This window comes from Rousettus aegyptiacus, unplaced genomic scaffold (genome assembly GCF_014176215.1).
Source record: "Rousettus aegyptiacus isolate mRouAeg1 unplaced genomic scaffold, mRouAeg1.p scaffold_m13_p_15, whole genome shotgun sequence".
Classification (NCBI taxonomy): domain Eukaryota; kingdom Metazoa; phylum Chordata; class Mammalia; order Chiroptera; family Pteropodidae; genus Rousettus; species Rousettus aegyptiacus.
Genome location: NW_023416290.1, coordinates 56,807,713 through 56,819,843, shown reverse-complemented (window position 1 = coordinate 56,819,843; position 12,131 = coordinate 56,807,713). Strand labels below are relative to the sequence as shown.

General features: G+C 40.9%; 1 long non-coding RNA gene across 3 annotated transcripts in view; it reads left to right on the top strand.

The window, feature by feature from the left end:
• The window catches only part of LOC107511325, a 33,062-nt gene extending 20,931 nt beyond the window's left edge, over nucleotides 1-12,131 (top strand). For all 3 annotated transcript variants that reach the window (XR_004954678.1, XR_001597049.2, XR_004954677.1), the window contains exon 2: nucleotides 1-12,131. This exon is cut by the window's left edge. This is a non-coding gene — a long non-coding RNA (uncharacterized LOC107511325).

The following is a 12,131-nucleotide window of genomic DNA, read 5'->3' as shown; positions in this document are numbered from 1 at the left end:
CAAGCTGTCACAGGTGTCATTGAGTACCAAGGAACCTTTCAGTCTTCAGATGCAGATGGTGACTGGCGACGCTCATGTCTTTTCCTTCTGTCAGCTTATTGCTCAGAAGTCTGTTGTTGTAAACATCCCCGACTGGAAGCTGTAAGACCGAGCTCAGCTTTCAGTCAGATGTTTGCTGCTGCCGGCTTCGCACAGACGTCGTTTTGCTGGACTCGTACCTGAGGAGTGGGGCTGGGGAGGCCGTGAGTGTGTGGGGGGAGAGCAGAGGCCGTCCGGTGCCCCTCCGCTGCCCTGGCGCGCCGGCCGTGGCACCCTGGAGCGGAGGCCGTCCGCGCCTCCCGGACCAGATGCCGCTGCGGGGCCTTGCACGGATTGGGTCAGTGTTTTTTTTTCTTATGTCTGCTTTTGCCCTGCGAGTGGACTTTTAATCATCTGTTGCTTTTCTTAGTAGGCTAGAGTTTTAACTTCCTCTCGGTTCCGGAGACTGATTTCCTCCATTAGAAGTTTTGGAGAATAAATTTACCACTACCACCCAGCAGCGTACAACCGAGAAGTTTTAGTTTTCTCTGTAGAAAAGAGATGTGTGTGTAGACTTTGTCTCCCTCTTCTCGACGCCCTCCCACCCCTCCCCCCCGCCCCACCCCCGCCTCGCCACCAACTTCTTATTCTCACCCTGAATGATGTCACAGTTCCTATCAGAGCTCTCCTCTCGAAAAGATGATGCGACTTCAAAGCACTGTGCCTGCTTACATTTGCCATGGGTTATAGTCACCTCAGTTTATGAAGTGTGTTTGCATAAGTATTTTCAGGTTATTGCTGGCCTTCTCTCTGGGTGAGAGTATGGCTGCCTCGTGAGCAGGTGTACTTTGTCTGTTTTTTGGTGTTTCTCCAGAGACCTCAGTAACACAGCTTTCCTCATAGGTGACATTCAGTGTGGACTAATGGATAATGTATAATTTTATAACAGCTTTTTTCTGAGTTTTAAAAATTTGTTATATTTCTAGCTGTCTTTTAGACACTGGGAAACATTTGTTTTATTGACATTTTTCTATCCAATAAAGCACTGACATTGTTATAATTTATTATTAAACTGCTAAACATCATACTGTGTTAGGTTCAGTGCATAATTAAACAAAAAGATAAAATTCGCGCTCATCTAATCCTCACGTGCTCGCTGCCTTGATCCGAGGCCAGGCTTTCTGAGGGCATGAACCTAAGCCAAGCACCTTGCCCGCCAAGGGCTGTAGCGATGGTGTTCTTTTATTGCAGCCCCGCCTGCTTTTTCATTTTACCTTTTATCCAGATGAGTAAATGACATTTTGGGTCATAATGTAGCTACTGTAAGTGAGCCTGCGCTGCAGCATTGATTTCTGCAGGCTCCTCTGTCAGGGAGGTGGCTCGTAAGACCTGCTTGGCCAAGAGTGGAGGGAGGAGGGTGTGGCCGTTTGCTCCAGGCGCAGGGAGCTCTGCAGTCTGTAAGTGTGATTTCCAAGCTAGATCCGCAGGCATCAAACATCCTTTCCTCCCGAACTCTGAATAAAGCAGGTGTCTTGCACATGCTGTGACCCTGGGCTTTAGCACATCGATCCCGGAGAGCCGCGAACGGATGAGCCATTTCTGAGAACCCAAGAAGTGTTGTCTGGCAAAGAGTTCTCTGGTTATATGTGACATTGTTTGTTTCTTATGAAAAAGTGGTTATGTAGCTTTAAAATTCAGTGAGTTGGATAGGAACTGCCTAGTTTAATATTTTGCAAGCGATATTTGAAGTATTTTTCAAACTGATAGCCCAAATCTAAGCTAAAAATGGAGTAGGTATTGTGCATAAAGCTGTCATCCCTACGTAGCTGGTCCAGTTCTCCCTGGACATGCAGGATCGATGGAACCAACCGTCTGTGCCATGTAACATTTGTTCTGTGTTGTTCTGCCCGTGGGTTAGGGACCATGTCAGCTTTCATTCTGGATGCCCTTGCTGCAGTGCATTTGAGTGTAGCCTTTTAGTCATTTGCAGATGACTTCGTTATGTTTTAATTTTGAAGAACTACAAACTTTTCATTGGCTTGCAAATTTAGCAGTTATTGAGAACAAATGCTTTAAAATATTAAGTCATTGGTATTTGCCAGTAAACCTGTAAAAACTTGTTTTCCCATCCTTAAGCTTAGTACTGAGGGAAGAGGTTGTGATCTTTATTGACAGGTTGTAGAAAGCTCAGAAACTCTTCATTATTTAAGGAGATTTCAAAAATCTAATATTAAACGTAAATTGTTTTTACTTACTGAACACTGTGCTAAACATGATGATTGTTTCCTTAGTATTCGTTTTGAGATTGCCTAGAGGTTACTTTTTTTAAGGAAACGACTAAAAAATTGTGTCTCCAAGTTCATTTCTAACTAGATATGCTTGTGCACAGATATTCTTTGTTCAAATCATTATTGGGTTGGTCCTCATTGGTCTCAGCGCCCGAGTCAGAGGCGTGGGGTGACCGGAAGTAGACAGTGAGCTCTGAATCCCAGCATGCCCCGCTCACTGCACGTGGACCGTTCTGACTCTGTTCCCCTTTCACTCCTCCGGTTAAACCTTCATTCACTGAATGAACGGGCCTTTATTTGTGTGCATTATTCAGGGGGGAGAAAATCAAGTTTGCATATCAGTCTCAGCTTAATTACTCTTTACAATAATAGTGCTTTTCAGGTCGTCTCTGACACAGTTTTCCCAGCTTGGTTAAGTACGAGTGGACATGAGATACATGGTTCGACGTTGCCTCTGTTTTTAATCTGTAGCATTTTACAAACTCCCTAATAATCGCATGTTCATTGCCGTCTCTGCTTTGGCTTTCAACGTGTTTGGTGAAACAATTAGCCCACCGATGTTTGCATATTAATGTGTGTCAGAATTCCTCGGAGGGCTTACTCATTAGAACACAGACCTCGGGCCCTGCAGGAGGCGCTGGAGAAGTGCATTTTTCCCTCCTGAGGTGCCAAGCGCTGCGGAAGCGGCCTTCTGCATCTTTGCTTTCCAAACCGCGGTGATGCTCACCTCCCATCCTCCTCCCGCCTGGTGTGATGCCCGCTGAGTAACTGGAGAAAAATACATGACATCCCCAATTTAAAACAGGCAGTAATCCAAAAGTTTGATTTTAAAAGGGTTCGTGGGAAACCTGGGACCCATTTTTCTGCCAGAGAAGGTATCATATTAATTGTCTAGTACACAAAAACCTGTTTGAATATAATCGCAAAGAAAAGTGGGAGAATAAAATATTATTGCAGTAGGAGTAGTTAAAACAGAAAAACAATATACGGATAGAAAAAAAAAAAGGGTGTGTGTGTGTGTGTGTATTTCATCTTGAGAAATGATGCTTCAAAGAGAAATAACCAGAAAAGAGATGAGAGGCCAGGTAGGTTCTTAGGAGGTGTCTACGATCTGGTGATGCCTGTGAAATTCCAAAGATTATTTTAGAGTTTTTCTGGCAGTGGTTCTTCTATTTAATTTTACTTCCAAATTTGGGGATTTCCTCCTTGAGCTAAGTGTCTTGATAGGGCCACTTGTAATGCTTAGTAGAGGTATTTGCGGTGGTATGTTTTAATTCAGAAGAATGCAGAGAGGAGGGGGCCTTTCCGCGAGGCAACTTGAGCACACGTGGGGCAGCAGAAGGTGGAAAGGGTGAGCTGGGAGGGTGTTCCTGCTGGAGGGTGTTCCTGCTGCGGGGAGATGGTCTGGATTGGGAGTGGGGTAGAGATGGGGAGAGGCAGGGGGAAGGCGGAGAGGAAGGAGGAAAAGAAAGGCGACTGCTAAGCTTTGAGCTGCTGGGAGGTGTGCCATTAACTTTGTCTCTTACCCCAAACAAGGATCTCCTTAATGAGGAAAAATGGGCGATTTATGTATCATACTGGCCGTCACATGGGTTCCTGTAAGTTCAAGTTCATTTCCTTTGAAGAGAGGGATGCAGGAAGATGCGAGGCTGTAAAACCATCAGCCACATTTAGATCTGGAGCATTTCCAGGATGTCTGCATGAATCGCCATAAATTACTGCAATGAAAAGAATGTCATTTCTGCCTTTTCCTTGGATCAACTTAGTCTCAAAATACCTTTCAAGTTGATTTTTGCTTTTTATGTGAATCATGGTAACTGTTCTTTTCTCAACAGATTTCTGTAAAGTTATCTCTTTAAAATATAATAATAATTCATATGTACCTTAATATAAATTTGAGTCTTGGGTAAAGGACCAATATAAACACAGTAAAGGGTTTCGAAAGTCCTGTTTTAAACCAAGTTCAGTTCATGTAAACATCCTACACTCAGCTGTAATACATGGCTTGGCTGGGAGGTGGATGTTTACTTCAACTGCCTTGGAATAGCAACCACTAACACTGATACGGGGTTTGGCAAGAAGAGTATACAGAGGCTTGACTCCTTAATGTAATTACTATACATTTAAATTACTATTCCATCTTTTCAGTTGTGTTATTCTGTCCCTAACATGACATAAGACTGCGTATTGGGACAAAAGAGTGCCCTCGTTTGGTGCTTGGGTCCGATTCGTAGGCATCACAGTGTACTTCCACAAGCCTGGGCTTCGACGTCAAATATCTGTATCCAGCTGGGCTCTACCAGTGAATTTGCTAAGTGATTTGGAGGAGGACGGGAACTTGTTTCACACCTCGATGCTGTTCTCTTCTGCCAAATAGGTACAGTACCTACTTCACAGGATTGTTGTAAGGATTGACCTATATGATGAATGTAAAGTGGTTCATTAGTCACTGCCATCACATTAATACTCAATAAAAGCTAGCTGTTACTAGCTGCAATGTCTAATACAGTTCGTAACAAATTTTAGATGTTCTATAAATAATGGTGGTTACGTTTCGAGTAGACATAACTTGTTTTTATTTTAGCAATAAAGATGTTGCCAACTTGCTAGTTTAACGGAAATGGTTTAAGTTATGGACTCCACGGTGATTTAGTGATAGCGTGTTGAAGCCCAGCTTCTTGAATTCATATCCTCGTTCTGCCCCTTATTAGCTGTGTTACTTCGGGGAAGTTATTCATCTCTGCCTCAGTTTCCTCAATTTGCTAAATTGGGATTGCAACAGTACCTACTAATGGATTGTTATGAGAGTAAATGAGTTAATATAAATGATTTAATATCAGTAGAGTGTTAGAATAATTCCTGGTATATACTAAGCTATTGATAAATGGTAGTTGCTATTATTATTATTATTATTGTTACTATTTTAAAGCATATTTTCATTTGTTATTTTTTCTGTTGTGCCATACATTTCTGAATAAAGAGAACATCTAATAATTAGTTCTAGATATATATTGTTTGATTTAAATGATACTTTCATACTTCATGCTTTTATTAAAAATATATAAAATTAATTTTCTGTGGCTTTGGTTTTCAATTCCATGAAATCAGCTTTACTTTTCATTTTTTAGTGACACATCCATATTCTGTACCGGTAAAAACAAAACAAATAGCAACCACAAAACCACAATTAAGAAGTACGCGTTGTTCTAGCAGCTTGAAAAGTGTCTGTAATCTCTTATCCATGCCTAAATCCAGAATAGAATTCATATTTGATGCTTCTCCTATGAAAGATGTCTGTGTGTTATATGAGAAATTCACAATTAAATAACAATGCAAAATGAAGGCTTGGAGACTTGTTCTTGAAAAGGTGAGTACTATCCGATTATGATTTATCTGTTCAGTAAACTATTTCATTGTTTTCTTTGTTATTAAGTGGATGCTATTCTATTATATTCTTCGATTCAAAACATATTTTAGTGAGCTCCACATATTCGTTTGAAACTTGCCAAATGCTTAAGTCATTTTGTAATTTTTAATACTTCAAGAAAAATTGCAGTGTATTATGGAAGCATCATATAATCTAAAGGTAGTTTTATGAAATGCATTTTTCCAACTAAGCATATTTGGGAGTCCCCATTAATTTACTTTTGAACATCAGTGACTAAAATACAGAAATTTTCTTTCATATTCTTGGATATAAAAACTGTTTAGTATATCGTGTGGTTTAAATTCTCTATTCTAGTGTTTTTTAATTCATTGTTCTTTTTTCTTTTAATGGTCATGTATTTATATTAGATACTTTCCTGATAATATAATGGGTTTATCAGTTTTGCCTTACTCTATCATTTAGAAAAAGCTCTATATGAAAATTGAGTTGTGGTTTAGTGAAAAATCGAGTGTTTATCTTATTTTAATTAATATAGTGAAACATTGTAAGTTATACTGAGCTGTCCCCCACTCTTCTAGGAAAATACCTCGATTTCTTTAAAAGTTACATGTTTATAAGAAATGTAAAAGGAATTTATTTCCTGATGAACATGTGCTTTTCAGTTTTAAATGTTACAGAATCTGGATAAATATTGAAATGTCACCATTTCTCTCAATTGCCATTTGTTATTTGATTGATAGAGGATAGTATATAAAGTTGTATTTCTTTGATAATATTTAGGTGTGTTCTGAAATTAAACGACTTTCTGTCATTTGGAGATTTGATCTCTCTATCATTATTTACTAAGCATTTGGCGTAAATTGGTTAACCTCCCCCTGTTTCATGATATCTTTCTCATCTCATCAATTCCCAATAGTAGAATTTTATGGTTCTAAACAAATGTCTCCTATAGACTTCAGTAATTGAAAATGTCGGTTAAAATGGGGAATTTGTGATATACGAGACTTTACATTGTGGTTCTGTTTATTTCAATTTTTTTAAAAGTGATTTACTTTTTGATAAAGGTCAAAGCGTTATTCAGTGCAAAATATTACACAAAATTACAATAAGCCACTATATCATCTCTTTATTGTTAATGTGAGAGCCTTTTTGTTGTTGTCGTTGTTTTTACTTTTAATTCTTTACAAAGCTACCACCAGTACATTATGAAACCAGCAGCAGTTTCATAGTTAGCATTTTATATGTATATAAATTAGGATTACTTTTTTATTAGCCTTAACTTCCTTTAATTTTTATGGAAAAGAACCAGTCCCAAAGGTATTTTTATGATTTAATACACAGTATTCCTGGAAGACCAAGGAAAACTGTTCCACGAATCGGAATCTGAGCGGTCAGTAGAACCTGCTCTGCCCCTGCCCTGCCTCGGGGCTGACCAGATGCAGGTGCAGCCGGTTTAAACGGGCTGGCCTCTCCTCGCTGGAGTCAGGGATTCTTTAAAGACTGTTAAGCTATGTGTTCACTATTTGTCCTACTGTCTAAAAATATTTAAAAACAAGGTTTGGGCTCTTTGTTTTTTAAAAGTAGTTTGAAAAAGTTCCTTTATTTGTCCTCCATGCAAATTTATAAGAGTTCAAATTCTCCAGGATAAAAAAAATTATTTTTGTAAAGTTCCTTTGACTTAAAAAGTATAAAAGTTTCTTAAAGATATACAGGTGCCTTTATTTTGATAGATTAAGTTTTCCTTAATCTGTATGTTATCTTTGAAAACGTTTGTTTGGGTATCTTGTTTATATTGAACAATCACTTGCTTAAAATTATCTTCTGTGTGTAGTCACCGCACAAACAGATTCTGCATTAACCAGAATACTGAGTTACTTTCTAGTAAAGGTGTGAGCGTGGGGACTGGGCGTCGGCAAATCCTTGGTCTTCAGGTGGCCGTCGGACTGGGTGCTCGTGCTGCAGTGCAGAGAGCAAGGTGTGCCGCGCACCTTCGTGCGCTTCACGGCCACTTCCCGCAGCGCTCCTTGCTGGCCCCCCGAACTGGTGACAGTGATAATTCTTCCAGATGCTCGTGCTTTCACGCACACAGCCCAGCTAGTGTGGGTGGGGTTTGTAATGTCACGCAATCATCCCATAGGTGTGTGTTTTGGAGAACTTCCCATATTTACGGGTCACATTTTAAAAATTATATATATATATACACACACATGCATACAGACACCATAACATTTATTTCCCTATTGGTAGACCCTTAGGTTGCTCTGCTATTTCACTGTTATAGGCGGTCCTGCAAAATCAAAACATTTGGAGGCACAGGTGTGACTTTCTCCAGGACAGCATATGCAGGTGAGATTGCTGTGTCGGGGAACATGTCTGTTTCAAATACATGGAGATGCTGCTGAGCGAATGGGCAGAGTCCCTGCCAGCTGCTGCTTCCATGAATAGGAGAGAGAGTGCAGGTTCCTCACTCCCCTGCCCCAGGACGTGTTCAGTCTTTTCATTTTTGCCGATCTGATGGTTGCAAAATCGTCTTTTTTTATTGTATTCCTTTGTCTGAAAGTGAACGTCTTTTCCTATCTTTATGGCTTCTTCTTTCATTGTTGTTTTTGATTGCAAGTTCATGTCCTCTGCCCACATTTCTTTTGGTTGGTTAAGCTGTTCTCATTGCTTTCTAGTGACTCTATATACTTTGTACATTTTTTTTCTGTCATATGTGTTGCAAATATTTCCTTCGAATCTGTTACATGTGTGTGTGTGTTTTTTTTTTAAACTTAAACTGTTATGTAGTCTTTCATGGTTTCTGGGTTTTATTGTCTTTTTTAGGAAGGCCCTTTCTACCCTTAACATTGTAAATACATTATCCTAAATGTATTATCCTTTATCTTTTAAATTACATTTCATCAAAGCTGATAAATGTCATTGATTATACAGCACTAGTATTTTACATAAGAAGAAAAATCTTGAGAAACAGTGCTTTCTCACCACTTCAGATTTTACTTTTCGTTACTTATAAGATCTGTTTAAGATACTATTCAGACCAAATTTTTTAAATCACAGAACTTATATAAAAAAATCAAGCCTATTCTGTCAGTTCTTCATCTTTGCATTAACAATCCTTAGTCTGTGGGTGTTCCTCTGAATTTTGTCACTCGTTTAAATCCACATACACCACAGTGGCATGGAACCCCCGTTGCTGGTACCGATTCTCTTCTAGGTACTTTCATGCATGTTCTCATCGAACCTCTGCAGCAGCTCTTTAGGGTAACCGTTATCAGCACCTTTTACAGTTCAGGAAACTGGGACTCGGAGAAGTTCATTTGCTTGTCATCACAGAGCGGGAAGAGTGACGGCGGCCCCTGGCTGCCGCGGCAGTGCCTGGACACCTTCGGCGGTCCACATCCGAGTGTCAGTCAGAGTCAGCCTGTGGAGATTGAAAAAATACATACATGGAAGAAGTCCCCCCTTACTCGCGGTCGACCTAGAATGGAGCATCCCTGGTTTTTTGAAAGCGTGTGATCAAACGCGTGGCCCAGGTTTGTATACCTTTTCAGGACCAGCGCGTGCTTCGCTTCCGAGTAAATGTTGACTTTTGTCCCTAGCTTAGAGGTGGTTGCTGATATTTTTGGCTCTTGTCGTTTTCCTATTGTTAGAGTTCTAGGATCGATACGGTTTTTAATCGGATCTTCACTTTAAAGTGAGAAATAAAGGCAATGGTACCAAGAAAAGTGCATCCCCAGTCTCTGGCTTACGTTCAGCTGAAACCAGAACAGGAGATCACAGTTGTGCACTGGTCTTGAGTGATCATTATTAATAATTGTCCACCTTGAACCTGAAGTGAAGCATATTTTTTAAAACTGCATGTTGAATGAGAATGATAACATTTTTATTATGACCCTAAGGAAGTCATTAAAACTTTAGCTTCAAAGTGAACAAACAAGATTTATACAAGTTGGTACTGTTTGCTCGTATATAAAAAAAAGGGATCGAACATAACTCAGGCAGTTAAGACAAGGCAGACAGAAGACTCCCCAGTGCTGACATTGTAAAAAACTGATCGGGTGCTTAGAAACGTAACGTAGCCACGCCATACGGGGTTAGAGATAGTGCCCCGGGTAGACCAGAGCCGGGGTCTTTCCGGAAGCTATGCAAGACCCCCTGGGACTGGAACGAACGCCTGTCTTTACTTCTCTATGCAGCATGTTGAGTGTGTGAGCGGCAGTGTTCATAAGTGCTGGCAAACCTGTTTTACTTGTTTCTCAGTCTTTTTAGATCATTGCTTATAAAATACTGGTGCTTATAGTAAATACCTTGTTTTAAATATAGGCTAACCTTATCAAATCACGTGTCCTTGTACTGCACTCATTCCCTGACTTCTCGAATCACAGTTGACATATAATTTAAGATACTGTTCATGTCAGTAGAGCATTGGAAGGAGTTAAAGGGAAAAGCAGGCAGAGAATAGTGTGTTCAGGGAAAGGTGATCATGCAACAGACCGGCCCTTGAAGGAATAAAGAATACATCTCTGTATTATGTGGCTTTGGCGAATTCCTGAGGCATGCCGACCTCATACTCTGTGTGTGTAAATGCGAACATCGCAGTCTCATAGGTTTCTTTACCTCTGCAACTCCCTCCAGTGATCTAGTTCATTGCGTGCTTGGGTTTATTTTATTTGTGGCAATAGAGCAAAATTTTTAGCAGAGTGAATTCAGGTTAAACCGCCTGGACTCACCTATAAAATGGGGTTTCCTGGCACCTAAATTGTAATAAGGCTTGAATTAGATAATTCAGATCAATCACTTAGCATACTCCCAGGCACATACGAAGCACTCAGGAAACATTCCTTTCTTCAAACCTTAGTCCAGATGCCAGGCTTAATGTAGTCTGGATGGCTCTGTCAGCTCAAGAGCTGCGGGCTCCTGCCCAGGGGGTGTGATTCTCGGCTGAGTCTCACCAGTGGACCCTGGGACTTACACAGCAAGAGCCGTGACCTGCCACAGTGCAGGGAAGCCAGGCCGAGACCTCCGCGTGGAGCAAGGGCCTGGGGCATGCAGCCTGCGAGGGGGCCACAGGGCGCTCCGCAGGGGCGGCTCAGGAGGGAGCTGGGTGGACTCCGCAATCTCATCCGCATGGTGTCCGTGCTCATTTAAAGTGGCCGTGAGCGCCCTCCTAACGCGCTGGCCGGTCAGGCGCTGGCGGCAAAGCCAGACGACAGCTCAGAAGTGTCTGTCCTCTTCGGCCTCTGTTCTGGTGTCAGTGGGGGAGAATCGACTCATGTCTGTCAGACACACTTGCAGGTAATTTTTGAAATGACAGAATAAGCTAGAAACAAAGTCTCAGCTCTAGATAGAAAAGAGTTAAATGTTTTGTTTTAAATTTAGCTACATTTGAAGATTTTACAATGCTTTAACATTAAGTATAGTTTGAACTACAGTCTCCTACATTGGTCATGTCTTGACTTTTCACAGTTATCTATGACTTATTTCATAACCTTGCCATTTCTTCACACAGAGGTTACAGTTCAGATTAGGAGAAAATAAATGTGTAATGAAGTAATTTGACAAAAATGCTCCTTTCTCTTTTTGTGTAATAGAAAAACACAACAGCAATTCGTCGCTTACGAAAAAATACATATGATACTTAAATTTAATATTTCTTGAGACCTTTGCTTTAATCTCTTAGTATCTAACACAGATTTTATATTTCACTAGATCATAAATTCAGTTTCCTTTTTAACAAAGGCTGATATTTTATAGTCTTGCACTTTTAAATAATCTTTAAGTTCTAGTGACTAGCATTATAATTTCCTTTTAGAAAGTGTCACACATTTCACATATTTCTGATTTCGTATTTTTATTTCTGAAGCGCAGTACCTGTCACTGTTCCCACAGTATATTGTGTGTATATGTAATAAGACATGTACAGGGATGCTTCTTACAGCAATGTTTGAAATTTTGGGGGCGGGACACGTAACTTCTATGACCCTAGCACTAGAGTCTCCAGTCAAAGTCAGTCCATGGCCCGTGAACTAAGAATGGTTTCGATGTGTGTGGTGAAGGATTGACTTAGCAGATCTGGCTTCTTCAAATCCTGCACCTTCCAAAGCTAAGTCTGGCCCTTGCCCGGCTCCTGAGAGGAACCTCCGAGGCTTGGGATGGTTCCTGCTAACAGTGAGCTGTGGCGGGGGCCTTGCGCCACGCGGTGCCCCCTGTCCACGAGGCTGACCCCCCGTAAAAACCCTGGACGTGAAGTCCCGGGGAGCCTCCCCAGCTGGCAGTGTCCGTACGTGTTGCTCCACATCACACCTGGAAGGATTGAATGCTGCCTGTGCCGCTGCTCACAGAGCCACTGGAAGCTGCACCTGGTCTCCTGGCCTCCTCCCGATGCGCTTTTTACTTTTGTTAAATTTTGCTATAATAAATTGTAACTGTTAGCGTAA